Source organism: Moschus berezovskii, chromosome 2, assembly GCF_049115385.1.
Source record: "Moschus berezovskii isolate FMDL1 chromosome 2, NW_MosBer_1.0, whole genome shotgun sequence".
Classification (NCBI taxonomy): Eukaryota; Metazoa; Chordata; class Mammalia; order Artiodactyla; family Moschidae; genus Moschus; species Moschus berezovskii.
In genome coordinates, this window is record NC_142461.1 from 68,580,436 (window position 1) to 68,599,022 (window position 18,587).

The window sequence follows — 18,587 nt, forward strand, 5'->3', positions numbered from 1 at the left end:
ATCCAAATTTTCAGCCAATTTTGCCTCTTAAACACATCATTTCACCAAAGAAAATTTAATCCAACTAGATTATGAAAATTTTGTATCTTCCTGTGCAAATTTAATGATCTATGAAGCATTTTCCATTGATGTCTTGAGAAGGAGGATTGTTGAATAGGATACTTCATGCTTTAATTAACTGCCCTTGGATATAAAATTATCTTACACACACATATATTCTAGTGTCTACACAAAAGTACATTACACACAGGTAAAATAGATATGCACATCATGACACAACTGCTGATTTGACTACAGTTCAACCATAACACTGAGAAATAAAATATTAAAATCTGACGGAAGAAGAAACTGAAATTAGAAAAGATTTCATGGCAGTTTGGCCCACCATGTTCTTCTCACCAGTGCTCCAGGCCCACATGGCTGCCTCGCTGCCAACTGGGGAAGACATATAAGGAATCTGTCCAAGACAGCTGTGCAGAATGGAGCTGGAGGAGCCTTATTTGCAAACAGAGATACTCCTGAGAATAACCCAGATACTCCATTTGATTTCAAACTAGAAAACTGTAAGAAGAAGCCATTGCAAAAAACTACCCAAAAGGGCATAAAGCAGCTACTCTGCTTCCAGACCTGGATTTGCCCAAAAACAGAATGGATGGCTGCCCATCTCTATGAACAAGGTTGCAGAGATTTTACAGGTACCTCCAATGAGAATATATGAAGTAGCAACTTTTTATACAATGTATAATGGAAAGCCAGTTGGAAAACATCACATTCAAGTTTATACTACTACACCTTGCATGCTTCAATACTCTGCATACTGGAAGCCATTTAGAAAAAACTTGGAATAATGTTGGAGAGAATACACTTGAGAAACTTTTCACTCTTGTAGAAGTGGAATGTTTAGGGGCCTGTGTAAACACAGCAATGGTTCAAATAAATGACAACTACTATGAGGATCTGACACCTAAGTATACTGAAGAAATTATTGATGAACTCAAGTCTGGTAAACTCCCCAAAACTGGGCCAAGGAGTGGAGCTTCTCATGTGAGACAGTCAGAGGTCTTACCTCTTTGACTGAACCAGCTAAAAGGACCTGGATTTGGTGTGCAAATAGGACTTTAATTTATATTCAATCATTAATATGTCACTGGAGAAATGAAATATAAATCCCCTATCTAAATTTTTTATATTATTTGTTCATTTTTATCTGTTTATACCTTGCTTGTAACTTAGTAACTTATAGTTGTAAGTACCATGTAAGAACTTCAGAGCATCATTTTAAAGTCTTCTGCTATCTTGGTTAACTCCGTTCCATTCCGTCGCTCAGTCGTGTCTGACTCTTTGCAACCCCGTGGACTGTAGCCTACTAGGCTTCTCCGTCCATGGGATTCTCCAGGCAAGAATACTGGAGTGGGTTACCATTTCCTTCTCCAGGGGATCTTCCTGACCCAGGGATCGAACCCGGGTCTTCCGCATTGGAGGCAGATGCTTTAACCTCTGAGCCACCATTATTTCATAATCTAGTTAACAGTTATTTCAACATTATTCACTTTCAACTGTGCCTTCACATTTATCAATAATATTAAGGTACTGTGAAATAAACAATTTCTCAAATTTTAAACAAAAAAAGGAAAGATTTCATAAAAGGAAGTGAAAGTGAAAGTCGCTCAGTCACGTCCAACTCTGCCATCCTATGGACTATACAGTCCATGGAATTCTCCAGGCCCGAATACTGGATTGGGTAGCCTTTCCCTTCTCCAGGGGATCTTTTCAACCCAGGGATCGAACCCAGGTCTCCCGCATTGCAGGCAGATTCTTTACCAGATGAGCCACACGAGAAGCCCAAAAGTGACACTGAATTGATCATTGCTTGAAAGTAGTATTTCAACAAAGAGAAAAAGAAAATTTCTTTTGAATAAAGCAAAAACTGCTAGGGTCTTAAATTACAACAGTGGTAGCAGGAGTTAGGAATTGTTCATAACAGTTTTCTTTATCCCTTCAGCTAATTGAGGTATAATTGACAGATAAAGCTGTTTACATTTAAGGTATACTACATTCTGATTTGATATAAATATGCATTGTGAAATATTTATCACAATTAAGATAATTAGCACGTTTGTTATTACCTTCCTGTGTGTGTGAGAACCTTTATGATCTACTTGCCTAGCAAATCTCAATGTAATTAATTATAGTCACCATGTACATTTGATCCTCAGATCTTATTCATTATGCATGAAAGTTTGTATGTTTTAACCAATATCTCCAATTTCTTCCTCTTCCTATCTCTGGAAACCACATTCTACTCTCTGGTTCTATGAATTTTCTTTAGAGTCCACATGTAAATCAATATATTTTTGGTATTTGTGTCTCTATGTCTAGTTTGTTTCATTTAGCATAATGCCCTCCATTTTTACCTATGCTATCACAAATAGCAGGATTTTCTGCTTTTTTATAGCTGAATACAATTCTATTGTTAGAATATTATGAATAATATTCTCTTCTATATACCATATTTTATTTAGTTGTTTCCCTACTTTGAGTGTCATGAATGATGCTGTGATGAAAAATGAGAGAAGATATCTTCTTGAGATGCTGATTGTGATTATTTTCCTTTGAATATATATTCAGTAATGCATTGCTGGATCACATGGCTCTTCTATTCTTAATTTTTTGAAGAATCTCTGTACTGTTTTCCACAGTGGCTGTAGTAATTTATATTCCCAACAACATCGTACAAGTGTTCCCTTTTCTCCACATTCTCAACAACATTCATCATAATAGTTTTCAAGGGCATAAAATAAACAAGCACACATCTTAATACAATTCATAGATTTAAAAAAAGACAGTGACATGCCATTTTCTTGTGACTTAAACCATGGAATTTGTCAACTTTGATCAACTTGATCAAATAACATACAAGAGTACTTGCAGCGCAGGGTAGACTTGTTGGGGCTTGTTCACTCTTTATGGCTTGACCTGACTAATCTCAGTTTTGGGCCAATGTTGTCCAGCTTGGAAAGTTCATGAAACCAACAGAAGTTAGAGGTAGACGTACATTTGGAATAACATAGATTCCAACCATGAAAATAAAATTCAGTTTATTTTGTTATTGATTATATCCTTTCTATTGAATTAAAAGCTTATCACTCAAAATAGCCTTTGAGGAACATATTTGAGTCAGTTCTAATGAAGTGGATAAACCTAGAGCCTATTATACAGAGTAAAGTATGTCAGAAAGAGAAAAACAAATACTGTATATTAATGCATATACATGGAATTTTCAAAGATGGTACCGATGATCCTACATACAGGGCAGCAAAGGAGAAACAGACTTAAAGAATGGACTTTTGGATTCAATGAAAGGAGAGAGTGGGGTAATTTGAAAGAATAGCATTGAAACATATACAATACCACATGTCAGTGACAGTTTAATGTATGAGGTGGGGCACCCAAATCTGGTGCTCTATGACAACCTAGAGGGGTAGGGCTGGGAGGGAGGTGGAAGTGGGCTTCAGGATGAAGGGGACACATGCACGACAAAAACCATCACAATACTGTAAAATAATTATCCTCCAATTAAAATAAATAAATTTAAAAAATGGCCTTTGACTATTTAATCCTTAGGTGGTCCATAAGATCCCCAATTATAAGCAAGAGTATTGGGAGTGGTAAGGACAGACATCAGCTAGACGTTAGTTTGCAGGGAAGGTCAGAAAATTTTGGCATTTCTGGTGGTACCAGGTCATGCTTGAGATCAAAGGACAGGAGAGTTAATGAAATTAATACATTCCTTTTTTTTTTTTTTTAACCTTTCTGTAAACCACATTCTTCTGCCATGAGTTTAAACAACTCCACCATAGTGATGTCTCAGCTTCCCTTTTGTGTGAACAAGCGACCCTAGCCCTTTGCATAAGCACATTCACTGGATAACAGTCTGCAGACTCATAAGTAAATACAAGTCCCTTATATGACTCCCCCGGTGACCCTTATGACAAACAATCCCTCTCACCTCTCAAGGTTTTCCCCTTGTGTGCTCTTTAGAGAAAATCCCTGCAGGGTTTACCAAAATATCCTTTTATTTTTTTAATTTGAATTGACCAATCCAGCCTTAGTTTAGGAACCCCAAAGCACTCCTTCCACAGATGCTAATAAAGGCCCTGGTCTTGCTGCTCTCTCCTCCTGCCCTCTTTGACTTCCCTGTTTGCCCCTTTAGTTATGTCATGTCCTTTCTCCAGGGCCCATGAGCAGTAAGCTGCTCTATTTCTATTCTCTTGCTAACTTCTGTTGAACCTTGGTGCAGAGTCCCTCCTCCCAGATCTTTGCTTAGTAAATGTTAATTTAGCAAAGTCACAACACCTTTAGTACTTTACTGGGTGGTTTTCTTTACTGAAAGATGCATCTATTGAGATAAATAAAAGGTGGCTATAGATTCTGCATTTCAAAATGATATTCTAAATTTATTTATATAGCTCTTTGCAAGGTGTTTGAAAACTGCTTTTCATATTCTAATAGGTAGTTAGGCTATTAACAAATTACTTCTAAATCTTGATGGCCTATCTTTACAAAGTTTATTTCATACCCACATTATAAGTTTAATATGGAAGTGGAAAGTGGAAGAGTTAGTCGCTCAGTCCTGTCCAACTCTTGTGACCGCATGGAGCTCACAAGGCTCCTCTGTCCATGGGATTCTCCAGGCAAGAATACTGGAATAGGTTGCCATTTCCTTCTCCAAGGAATCTTGTCCTATCCAGGAATTAAACCCAGTTCTCCTACATTGTAGGTGGATTCTTTATCATCTGAGCTACCAGGGAAGCTAATATGAAGCTTAATATGAGATGGAGATTATTCCACATAAAGTTATAGTAGAGTTTAACATCTTGTAACTATACCAGCTGGAACATGTAGCTCTCAGCATCTAGGGAAGAGAGGGCAGAGGTGGTATACCAGCTCTTAAATGCTTATATTCACAGCTCAGTCACCAGAGTGAATGAACCACTTCCTAACTGTAAAGCGTGCATGCTATGTCGCTTCAGTTATGTCTGGCTCTTTGCAGCCGGGCTCCTCTGTCCATGGGATTTTCCAGGCAAGAATATTGGAGTGGGTTGCCATATTCTCCTGCAGGGGATTTTTCTGACCCAGGGATCAAGCCTGCATTTCCTGTGGCTTCTGCATTGCAGGTGGATTTCTTTTCTTTTCTTTTCTTTTTTTTTGCCACTGAACCACAGGGGAAGCTCTCCAACTGTAATAGAGAGTGAAACATATACAGTAGAAGATTGAATATTTGCTGGGCAATGCTATCTGTCATTGAATTTTATGGATAAATTAGAAATTAATGGGAGCAGGACAGCTAATACATTTGCAGAGTGTGCTCCAAGCAGGGAATTCATTGTTCAAATTAAAGAATCCAAAGGAGCATCACATACAAAGAAAATGTCACTGGAATGCTTAGAGAATGGCCAACACTTTATCAGTTATGGTAGAATTTTGCCGCAGGGAAGGTTGACTAAGAAGAATCTGCAGCTTGCACTGAGATTCCACTGGGAGAATCCAGTGCCTAGAAGTCAGGGAAAATTGTAAGCTAGCTTCAGAGTTAGGGGTGGGTGGAGTTTAGAGACTCAGGCTTTTGTTTACTTATTCCTACTCTTGGGTAGTGTACTTTGTGACCATTCCCATTTACAGGGCCAAATAGGCCACGTATGAGAAGCTTAAGGTTTAAAGAGCCTAGCATGGGATTAACTTTGTATTTGCTTTAATTAACTATGTTCTTATTAACTTCTGGGGAAATAATTACCCCATTGCACTTTTATTGCTTTTGTTTTTAGCTTAATTTCAGTTTTAATACAATATATCAAAATATATATTTAGATCTTGGAAACTTCAAAAAATGTTTTCTATGTTCTTGGCAATTGAGTATGAGAATAATGCGGAAATAAATACTCTGGAAGAAAAAATACTTGTGAATGAAAATTCTGTGAATGAAAAGGTAAAAAATAATCTTCAAAGAGGTTTTTTATTTTCTGTGTGTTCATATGTACATATGCATACCTATAAACTGCCCTTTTTAACATGAAATTTCTGGATCTTTCTGTTTTGTTTAAGCTTAATACAGCTTTAACTGGCCTAGCATGGCAGTGTTTGCAGAGACATGTCCCTGAGGATTTTTCATTTCATATGTCATTTACACTTGGCCCAAGTGACCCCATGTATTCTGGACCTATATTCTTTTATTACAGAAAGCTAAAGAATATATTTACCTATAAAAAACTAGACCAATCATGCATTTCCTCTTCTTTTCTAGCATTTCACTTGACCCCATCAGATTATAAACTAACTGGAAAAAAAAAAAAGTCTGAGTCTCCCTTAAGATACCACTGCTAACTATGGCAGCTCTCTCTCACATCCTGACTTGGTGACTCAAAACCAAAAAGTTGAGAGAGAAATACCATCATGCCAATTCTGGGTTAGACATTCCTATGTTCACAGCCCAAGATATACTCTTTTCTGAGTCAATACCCTAGAACTACCATGACTGAAGGGGCCACATTTCATGGTATGATTGAAGCGATTCTAGTCCAAAAGCAAATTTGAGGAATGGTGTGGAGTTGATGCACATTAGTACTCTTGCCTAGAAAATCCCAAGGATGGAGGAGTCTGGTAGGCTGCAGTCCGTGGGGTCTCTAAGGGTCGGACACGACTGAGCGATTTCACTTTCACACATTGGAGAAGGAAATGGCAACCCACTCCAGTGTTCTTGCCTGGAGAATCCCAGGGAAGGGGGAGCCTGGCGGGCTTCTGCCTATGGGGTCACACAGAGTCGGACACGACTGAAGTGACTTAGCAGCAGCAGCAGCACTTGAAAGCTTAGAACTTCTAGATTCCCCATACAGACCCTTTATTCATCTTCTAGGGGACTTATGTGTACACTTATAAGTAAAACAGTTTGGTTCATAATGATATATTAGTTAATTCTAGCAGCTCTTCAAAGTTTAGAGGGGTTGGTAGAGTATTTTGAAAATGGCACAATTCATGGACCTTTGTACTATTTCTACTGTTTTTCTCCACCTTCTTACACTCATACTCCCAATAATCACAAGCATGCTTTTGACCTAAGACTTGAATATACCCTAGAGGAGTCTGCCTCACCTTCAACACTGAGAATCATTGTTTCTTCTAGGAATCCGCAACAACTGACAAGATTTTGATAAGCTTTACTTTACTATAGTTTATATTATGAAATGTGTTATTTCTCTGTTTTGTATTTTCTATATATAAATGGTAATAGTTGAAATTCACATAATGCTGTTAGTAGGCACTGTAATATGCCACGTATGTTAACTTATTCAAACCTCAGAAAAAAACTCTGTGAAGTAGGTACTCATTGTTGTCTAGTCGCTAACTCATGTCTGACTCTTTGCAACCCCATGGACTGTAGCCCGCCAGACTCCTCTGTCCATAAGATTTATCAGATAAGACTAGTGGAGTGGGGTGTCATTTCCCACCCTAGGGGATTGTCCTATCCAAGGATTGAACCTGTGTCTCCTTCTTGGCAGGCAGATTCTTTACCACTGAGCCACTTGGGAAGCCATTTTATACTTAGCCCTATCTTTAACGTTTAGCTTAGCCAGAATATAACAATACTGAAAACCACAATCACAGACAGACTGAAAACCACAATCACAGAAAACTAACCAATCTAATCACATGGACCACAGCCTTGTCTAAATCAGTGAAACTATGAGCCATGCTGTATAGGGCCACCCAAGATGGATGCATCATGGTGGAGAGTTCTGACAAAATGTGGCTCACTGGAGAAGGGAATGGCAACCGCTTCAGTATTCTTGCCATGAGAACCCCATGAACAGTATGAAAAGGCAAAATGATAGGATACTGAAAGAGGAACTCCCCAGGTAGGAAGGTGCCCAATATGCTACTGGAGATCAGTGGAGAAATAAATCCAGAAAGAATGAAGGGATGGAGCCAAAGCAAAAACAATACCCAGTTGTGGATGTGACTGGTGATGGAAGCAAGGTCCAATGCTGTAAAGATCAATATTGCATATGAACCTGGAATGTTAGGTCCATGAATAAAGGAAAATTGAAAGTGGTCAACAGGAGATGGCAAGAGTGAACATTGACATTCTAGGAATCAGCGAACTAAAATGGACTGGAATGGGTGAATTTAATTCAGATGACCATTATATCTACTACTGTGGGCAGGAATCCCTTAGAAGAAATGGAGTAGCCATCCTAGTCAACAAAAGAGTCCAAAATGCAGTACTAGGATGCAATCTCAAAAACGACAGAATGATTTCTATTCATTTCCAAGGCAAACCATTAAATATCATGGTAATCCAAATCTATGCCCTGACCATTAATGCTGAAGAAGTTGAAGTTGAATGGTTCTGTGAAGACCTACAAGACCTTTTAGAACTAACACCCATAAAAGATGTCCTTTACATTATAGGGGACTGGAATGTAAAAGTAGGAAGTCAAGAAATACCTGGAGTAACAGGTAAATTTGGCCTTGGAGTACAGCATGAAGTAGAGAAAAGGCTAATAGAGTTTTGCCATGAGAATGCATTGGTCATAGCAAACACCCTCTTCCAACAACACAAGAGAAGACGCTACACATGGACATCACCAGATGGCCAGCACTGAAATCAGACTGATTATATTCTTTGCAGCCAAAGATAGAGAAAGTCTATACAGTCAGCAAAAACAAGACTGGGAGCTGATTGCGGTTAAGATCATGAACTCCATATTGCCAAATTCAGACTTAAAATGAAGAAAGTACAGAAAACCACTAGACCATTTGGGTATGACCTAAATCAAATCCCTTATGACATACAGTGGAAGTGAGAAATAGAATTAAGGGACTAGATCTAATAGACTGAGTGCCTGATGAATTATGGATTGAGGTTTGTGAAAGAGGAGAGTGAAAATGTTGGCTTGAAGCTCAACATTCAGAAAACAAAGATCATGGCATCTGGTACCATCACTTCATGGGAAATAGATGGAAAAACAGTGGAAACAGTGTCAAACTTTATTTTTTTGGGCTCCAAAATCACTGCAGATGCTGATTGCAGCCATGAAATTAAAAGACGTTTACTCCTTGGAAGGAAAGTTATGACCAACCTTGATAATATATTAAAAAACAGAGACATTACTTTGCCAACCAAGGTCCATCTAGTCAAGGCTATGGTTTTTCCCATGGTCATGTATGGATGTGAGAGTTGGACTGTGAAGAAAGCTGATGGCCGAAGAATTGATGCTTTTGAACTGTGGTGTTGGAGAAGACTCTTGAGAGTCCCTTGTACCGCAAGGAGATCCAACCAGTCCATTCTAAGGGAGATCGATCCTGGGTGTTCTTTGGAAAGACTGATGCTAAAGCTGAAACTCCAATACTTTGGCCACCTCGTGCGATGAGTTGACTCACTGTAAAAGTCTCTGATGCTGGGAAGGGTTGGGGGAAGGAGGAGAAGGGGACGACCGAGGATGAGATGGCTGGATGACATCACCGACTCGATGGACATGAGTTTGAGTGAACTCCAGGAGTTGGTGATAGACAGGGAGGCCTGGCGTGCTGTGATTCATGGGGTCACGGAGAGTCGGACACGACTGAGCGACTGAACTGAACTGAACAAGAGATAGTGGTCAAGATCATCCCCCAAAAAAGAAATGCAAAAGAAAGCAAAACGGCTGTCTGAGGAGACCTTGCAAATAACTGTGAAAAGAAGAGAAGTGAAAAGCAAAGGAGAAAAGGAATGATATACACGTTTGAATGCAGAGTACCAAAGAATAGCAAGGAGAGATAAAAAAGTGTTATTCAGCGATCAGTGCAAAGAAATAGAGGAAAACAATAGAGTGGGAGAGACTAGAGATCTCTTCAAGAAAATTAGAGATACCAAGGGAATATTTCATGCAAAGATGGGCACAATAAAGGACAGAAATGGTATGGACCTAACAGAAGCAGAAAATATTAAGAAGAGGTGGCAAGGATACACAGAACTATACAAAAAAAGATCTTCATGACCCAGATAATCATGATGTTGTGATCACTCACCTAGAGCCAGACTTCCTGCAATGGGAAGTCAAGTGGGCCTTAGGAACCATCATTACGAACAAAGCTAGTGGAGGTGATGGAATTCCAGTTGAGCTATTTCAAAACCTAAAAGATGATTTTGTGAAAGTGTTGCAGTCAATATGCCAGCAAATTTGGAAAACTCAACAGTGGCCACAGGACTGCAAAAGGTCAGTTTTCATTCCAATCCCAAAGAAAAGTAATGCCAAAGAATGCTCAAACTACCACACAATTGCACTCATTTCACACACTAGTAAAGTCATGCTCAAAATTCTCCAAGCCAGGCTTCAACAATGCGTGAATTGTGAACTTCTAGATGTTCAAGCTGGTTTTAGAAAAGGCAGCAGAACCAGAAATCAAGTTGCCAACATTCGCTGGATCATCAAAAAAGCAAGGGACTTCCAGGAAAACATCTATTTCTGCTTTATTGACTATGGCAAAGCTTTTGACTGTGTGGATCACAATAAGCTGTGGAAAATTCTGAAAGAAATGTGAATACCAGACCACCTGACATGATTCTTGAGAAATCTGTATGCAGGTCAAGAAGCAACAGTTAGAACTGGACATGGAACAACAGACTGGTTCCAAATAGGAAAAGGAGTACGTGAAGGCTGTATATTGTTACCCTGCTTATTTAACTTATATGCAGAGTACATCATGAGGAACGCTGGGCTGGAAGAAGCACAAGCTGGAATCAAGATTGCCGGGAGAAATATCAATCACCTCAGATATGCAGATGACACCACCCTTATGGCAGAAAGTGAAGAGGAACTAAAAAACTTCTTGAAAGTGAAAAAGCAGAGTGAAAAAGTTGGATTAAAGCTCAACATTCAGAAAATGAAGATCATGGCATCCAGTCCCAAGACTTCATGGCAAATAGGTGGGGAAACAGTGGAAAAGTTTTTTTTTTTTTTTTTTGTTCCAAAATCAGTGCAGATGGTGACTGCAGCCATGAAATTGAAAGACGCTTACTTCTTGGAAGGAAAGTTATGATACACCTAGACAGCATATAAAATGTGGCGATATTTCTTTGCCAACAAAGGTCTGTCTAGTTAAGGCTGCAATTTTTCCAGTAGTCATGTATGGATGTGAGAGTTGGACAATAAAGAAAGCTGAGCATCGAACAATTGATGCTTCTGAACTGTGGTGCTGGAGAAGGCACTTGAGAGTCTCTTGGACTGCAAGGAGATCCAACCAGTCCATCCTAAAGGACATCAGTCCTGAGTGTTCATTGGAAGTACTGATGTTGAGATTGAAACTTCAATACTTTGGCCACCTGATGCGAAGAGCTGACTCATTTGAAAAGACCCCAATGCTGGGAAATATTGAAGGCAAGAGGAGAAGAGGACGACGGAGGATGAGATGATTGGATGGCATCACCAACTCAATGGACATGAGTTTGGGAAAACTCTGGTACTTGCTGATGGACAGATAGGCCTGGTGTGCTACAGTCAACGGTGTCGCAAAGAGTCAGACTCGACTGAGCGACTAAACTGACTGAACTGAACTGGATATAACAAGCGTTGTTCTAAGGAGACAAGAACTTTAAGTTTTTTCGAGGAGTGTATGGATGTTTTTTCAATATATTTTCAATATGTTGAATACTTACATTCCAAAAAGAAAAAGCAAATGAAAAAATTCTAAGAATTTCCAAGTTCCTAAAATACCTCCCTCAAAATTCTGGAGATTTTTCCAAGAAAAGCCTGCTACATTTAAAACAGTATCATTCTTAACTCACTGAGCATCCATCAGCAGTTATGGATTTCAACAAATTCAAGCCACCACACCCAGGAAAAACTGATGAAAATGATTTTGAGGTTCTGTGCTTACTGAATTTCTACTCTTTATCCTCCTCATAATTTGGCATGCAAGCCATCAATACAAAGTTTTGATCCTAAGTTTTGATCCTCCCGTGTGACTAAGCTTACAATGACAAGAAAGACATCATGAGAGCCTGAATGGGAGATATTCCTAGGTGATACATTTAAAAAAAAAGACGATGTTGGGCTCACTTTTGCAGTATGTCAGGAAGTGCCCGCAACTTAGAAATTCAGTATATGTTGAGATAGCTGCTTCTTTGCCAGTGTTGCAGACACACCTTGGAGATATATTGTCAAAAAGCACTGCTACTCAAAGTCAGTCCGAGGCAGTCAGGAGTTGGAAAGACGAATTTGTGGCCCTCCACCAATCAGAATCTCTGATGTAGGGCCCAGGAAGTTGCTTTAACAAGCTCTCCTGGTGATTCCAATTCTCACTGCAGAGCAACAACAACTTCTTGGCCCCTGTGTTCTGGGTGAAGAACTTGATAGAGATCAACAGGAGAAAAAGCTGAAGTTCTTCCACAGCAGCAGGAGGGGTCTCACCTTGAGATCTTGCAGTGAAGACTCTCCTGCCCACCCCTAAACCCCCATTTATCAAAACAGAGACTGAGATTCAGATTGTTATATGATTAGCTCCAATATACTTGACTCAGAAGTAGAAAAGGTAAGATTTGAACCCTCGAAGTATTTCCCCAATTTGTGCTTCCTGTGGCAACCCACTCCAGTATTCTTGCCTGGAGAATCCCATGGACGGAGGAGCCTGGTGGGGCTTCCCTGGTGGCTCAGTGGTAAAGAATCTGTCTGTCAATGCTGGAGACACAGGTTTGATCCCTGGGTCAGGAAGACCCCCTAGAGAAGGAAATGACATACCACTCTAGTATTCTTGCCTGGGAAATCCTATGGACAGAGGAGCCTGGTATGCTACAGTCCAAAAAGAGTTGAACATAACTCAGTGGTGGAACATAACTCAGTGGTGGAACAAAAACAACAGCAGTGTGACACTATGTTGCTTATGGTAAAATCATACATGCATCTCTAAGTAGATTCTGTAATTTCATTTCTAGAATACCTCCTACCCCTCATAGATACACATGCACATACACACAACTAGAGGTCATGAGTTCAACAAGGTGAAATGATCCACAATCAATATATAAAATCAAATTTATGTACACTTGCAATAAACCATCCAAAAGTGAAATTAAGAAAATAATTTCACTTATGGTAACATAAAAAACAATAAACAATAGGGATAGATTTAACCAAAGGAATATATTACTTTTATCCTGAAACTATAAAATATTATGAAAGAAAAGAACTAAATAAATGGAAAGACATAGGTTAGAAGACATAATATTGTAGGAATGCAGCACTCTATAAATTGAAGTCTAGGCTTGATGTAATCTCCCTTGCAAATATTTCCAAAACTCAACTAGTTTTGTTTTTTATTTTTAGAAATTGAGCAGTTAATCCTAAAATTCACATGGGAATGCAAGGGATCCAGAACAGCCAAAACATAATCTTAAAAATTGAGGACAAAGTTGGAGTACTCATAATCCTGAGTTAGAAAAAATTCAAAGCCATCAAGACTGTGTGGTGATGGCATGATGAGAGATAAATAAACCAGTAAAATAGAATTCAGATTTCAGAAATAAACCCATGCATTATGGTCAGATGATTTTAACCAAATTACCAAGAAAACTTAATGGGAAAAGGATAGCCTTTTTAAACAAATGGTTCTAGGACAACTGGATATTCCAATTCAAGAGCATGACATTGGACTGCTTATTTCACAGCACATATAAAAGTTAACTCAAAATGAATTGTATACTTAAATGCAACAATTAAGATTATAAAATTCTGAGGAAAAAAATCAAATTAACTTTAAATTAAATTAAATTAATTTTATTAGACCCTGGATTAGCCAGTGACTTCTTTGCTATGATACCTAAAGCAGAAGCAAGGCAAGAAAAATAGGTAAAGTTAATTAAAATTTAAAAAAAATTGTATCAAGGGGCACAAACAAGAAAGTGAAAATGTAGTCCACTGAATAAAATCAAATATTTATAAATAATAATCTTGTAAAGATTTAGTGTCCAGAATATAATATAAAGAACTGCTACAACTCAACAATAAGCAGATAATAATTCAGTTGAAATATGGACAGTAAAAGTACCCATGTCTCTTTGGGTCTCCTGCATTGGAAGGTGGGTTCTTTACCTAGGAAGCCAGATGAGTACATGAAAAGACGCTCAACATTATTAGACATGAAGGAAACGCAAATCAAAATAGTAGTGAGATACTGCTTCATTCCCATTAGAATGGTTATAATCAAAACACTGGGTAACAATAGTTGCCTAAGAGTGCAGAAACTGGAACTCAGACATTCCTGTTCAGTTCAGTTCAGTCGCTCAGTCATGTACGACTCTTTGCGACCCCATGAATCACAGGACGCCAGGCCTCCCTGTCCATCACCAACTCCCGGAGTTCACTCAAACTCATGTCCATCGAGTCAGCGATGCCATCCAGCCATCTCATTCTCCGTCGCCCCCATCTCCTCCTGCCCCCAATCCCTCCCAGCATCAGAGTCTTTTCCAGTGAGTCAACTCATCGCATGAGGTGGCCAAAGGATTGGAGTTTCAGCTTTAGCATCAGTCCTTCCAATGAACACCCAGGATTGATCTCCTTTAGGATGGACTGGTTGGATCTCCTTGCAGTCCAAGGGACTCTCAAGAGTCTTCTCCAGCACCACAGTTCAAAAGCTTCAATTCTTCGGTGATAGCTTTCATCACAGTCCAACTCTCACATCCATACATGACCACGGGAAAAACCATAGCCTTGACTAGACGGACCTTGGTTGGCAAAGTAATGTCTCTGCTTTTTAATATACAGTCTAGGTTGGTCACAACTTTCCTTCCAAGGAGTAAGTGTCTTTTAATTTCATGGCTGCAATCAGCATCCGCAGTGATTTTGGAGCCCCCAAAAATAAAGTCTGACACTGTTTCCACTGTTTCCCCATCTATTTCCCATGAAGTGATGGGACCGGATGCCATGATCTTTGTTTTCTCAATGTTGAGCTTCAAGCCAAACTTTTCACTCTCCTCTTTCACTTTCATCAAGAAGCTTTTGAGTTCCTCTTCACTTTCTGCCATAAGGGTGATGTCATCTGCATATATGAGGCTATTGATATTTCTTCCGGCAGTCTTGATTCCAGCTTGTGCTTCTTCCAGCCCAGCGTTCCTCATGATGTACTCTGCATAGAAGTTAAATAAGCAGGGTGGCAATATACAACCTTGACGCACTCCTTTTCCTATTTGGAACCAGTCTGTTGTTCCATGTCCAGTTCTAACTGTTGCTTCCTAACCTGCATACAGGTTTCTCAAGAGGCAGGTCAGGTGGTCTGGTATTCCTAGCTCTTTCAGAATTTTCCACAGTCTATTGTGATCCACACAGTCAAAGGCTTTGGAATAGTCAATGAAGCAGAAATAGATGTTTTTCTGTAACTCTCTTGCTTTCTCCATAATCCAGTGGATGTTGGCAATTTGATATCTGGTGCCTCTGCCTTTTCTAAATCCTGCTTGAACATCTGGAAGTTCACGGTTCACATATTGCTGAAGCCTGGCTTGTAGAATTTTGAGCATGACTTTACTAGTGTGTGAGATGAGTGCAACTGTGCGGTAGTTTGAGCATTCTTTGGCATTGCCTTTCTTTGGGATTGGAAAGAAGACTGACCAAATTTGGAAAACTCACCAGTGGCCACAGGACTGGAAAAGGTCAGTCTTCATTCCAATCCCAAAGAGAGACATTCCTGTTAGGAGTGTAAAATGGTGCTTGCCTGCATGCGTGCCTGCTAAGCTGCTTGTCATGTGCAACTCTTTGCTACCCTATGGACCGTAGCCCACCAGGTCACTCTGTCCATGGGATTCTCCATCACTTTGAAAAAGTTTGACAGTTTCTCAAAATGTTAAACATAAAGTTGCAATATGACAATAGGAATGATTCTACCCCTAGTATATAATATAACTGAAATATATTCACACCAAAACTTACAGTGGAATTATAACAGCAGCATTATTCATAATAGCCAAAAAGTAAAAACAATTCTAAACTTCCATCCACTGATGAATATATAAACAAAATGTGGCATACAACAGATTACTAAGCCGCATCAGAGAACAAAGTACTAATTTAGGCTAATGCAAAAATAAACTTGAAAATGATATGAAAGAAAATTGATCCAAACAAGTCACATGTAATATAATTTCACTTATAAAAAATGTCCAGAATAGATAACTTTATAAAGCCAAGAAATAGAGTAGTGTTTCCCAGGAACTGGGGTTATAGGAAAATGGAGACAATCTGTACTTGAATGGGTATGAGGTTTCTTTCTATCGTGATAAAATGTTCTAGTGGTGATGGTTGCCCAATCTTATTAATATAGTTAACAGTCATTAAATTTTACCTTTTAAAATGGAGAATTTTATGTGAATTCTATATCAATGAAAGTGAAAATTAGAAATTTAATACCACCTATTTCATTATTAGAGATGGGAATACCAGACCACCTGACCTGCCTCTTGAGAAACCTGTGTGCAGGACAGGAAGCAACAGTTAGAACTGGGCATGGAACAACAGACTGGTTCCAAATAGGTAAAGAAGTGCATCAAGGTTGTATATTGTCACCCTGCTTATTTAACTTATATGCAGAGTACATCATGAGGAATGCTGGGCTGGAAGAAGCACAAGCTGGAATCAAGATTGCCAGGAGAAATATCAATAACCTCAGATATGCAGATGACACCACCCTTATGGCAGAAAGTGAAGAGGAACTCAAAAGCCTCTTGATGAAAGTGAAAGAGGAGAAAAGTTTGGCTTGAAGCTCAACATTCAGAAAACGAAGATCATAGCATCTGGTCCCATCACTTCATGGGAAATAGAAGAGGAAACAGTGGAAACAGTGTCAGACTTTATTTTTGGGGGCTCCAAAATCACTGCAGATGCTGATTGCAGCCATGAAATTAAAAGACGCTTACTCCTTGGAAGGAAAGTTATGACCAACCTGGATAGCATATTAAAAAGCAGAGATATTACTTTGCCAACAAAGGTCCGTCTAGTCAAGGCTATGGTTTTTCCCGTGGTCATGTATGGATGTGAGAGTTGGACTGTGAAGAAAGCTGATCACCGAAGAATTGATGCTTTTGAACTGTGGTGCTGGAGAAGACTCTTGAGAGTCCCTTGGACTGCAAGGAGATCCAACCAGTCCATCCTAAAGGAGATCAATCCTGGGTGTTCATTGGAAGGACTGATGCTAAAGCTGAAACTCCAATCCTTTGGCCACCTCATGTGACGAGTTGTCTCACTGGAAAAGAGTCTGATGCTAGGAAAGATTGCGGGTGGGAGGAGAAGGGGACGGCAGAGAATGAGATGGCTGGATGGCATCACCGACTCGATGGACATGAGTTTGAGTGAACTCCGGGAGTTGGTGATGGACAGGGAGGCCTCGCGTGCTGTGATTCATGGGGTCGCAAAGAGTCGGACACGACTGAGCGACTGAAGTGAACTGAACTGAACTGAAGTCTGTTAAGTCCTTTAAGTCCCTCTAACTTCCAAAGCATGTTTACTATTTAAATCCTTTTTACTTCAGGTTACAAGTATTCAGTTACAAGTCTTTTCAGAAATGTGAAAGTGTTCATGGGAATTGTTTTTACCAACAGAAGGCATTAAGATTTCCTAAAAATTAAAATAAACAGATTTAGAGATTTGGAGTTGTTTACTTGTAAGTAAAGGAAAAGAAAGGAGCTTGCCTTTTTGTAAGTTAACCCAGTCTACTAGAGCTGAACCAAAATTTTGTGTTTTTTTGAGAAATATACTATAACAAAATAAATGATAATATTCATGGTATGTTCAGAAATTGGAATTTCATGCATACAGTTATGAGCATCATCTCAGACTCTATTTTGTGTGATATGTTTTGAACATTTTGTATATATACTTGCTTGACAATTTTTCACACCTAGTAAACTAGGAATACACATGTCCAGGACATATGTGTTTTCTTGTCTTGATAAATTATCCAGTGAGATGTCATATTATATCTCATCTCAGTTCCTATTTGGTCATACATCTCTTTGTTCCCTTGTCTTATGGACTCCACATTGTATTTTCCTTAGAAGCATGTGACAAGCCTTTGGGAAGCCAGAAGGTCTATCTAGTCCCAAATGACACAAACCCTATGCAGCTGCCATTGTTACTGAAGGCCAACTTGAGAGTGTAATTGATCAAGCTGGACTATCAGGTGTTGCCTAGAACTTCAGTCCTGTATTACAAAATTCTGATCCGTGCATTTCATCTCTCCAGTGTTATTTTTGAATACACTCATAATTTGCTAGTCGATTATCTGAATCTTCTTTTAGGGTGCTGTTAATTGTTGACTGGCTTTTTTAAGAGGCTCAAAGCCAATGGTTTTGGAACAGATGTTAATGATGTCATGTCAACAGCAGACTACTAATTTTTTCCTATTGATCCACTTGGAAATCAAACAACCCTGTCTTTCTGTTTTTAAATTCTGGAGTCTTTCCAAGAGTACACTATTCAGTCTTACCCTCATGAATTATTGCTGCTTTCACTCTTCTCTTCTGCAGAGCTGTCTTTAGCTTCATGAAGTGAAAGAGTAAAAAAAAAAAAAAA

At 39.1% G+C, this 18,587-nt stretch overlaps 1 pseudogene; it reads left to right on the forward strand.

Moving 5' to 3' along the window:
- Positions 1 to 386: 386 nt before the first annotated feature.
- Positions 387 to 1,122, forward strand: LOC129538422 (NADH dehydrogenase [ubiquinone] flavoprotein 2, mitochondrial pseudogene; annotated as a pseudogene).
- The last annotated feature ends 17,465 nt before the right edge of the window (positions 1,123 to 18,587 follow it).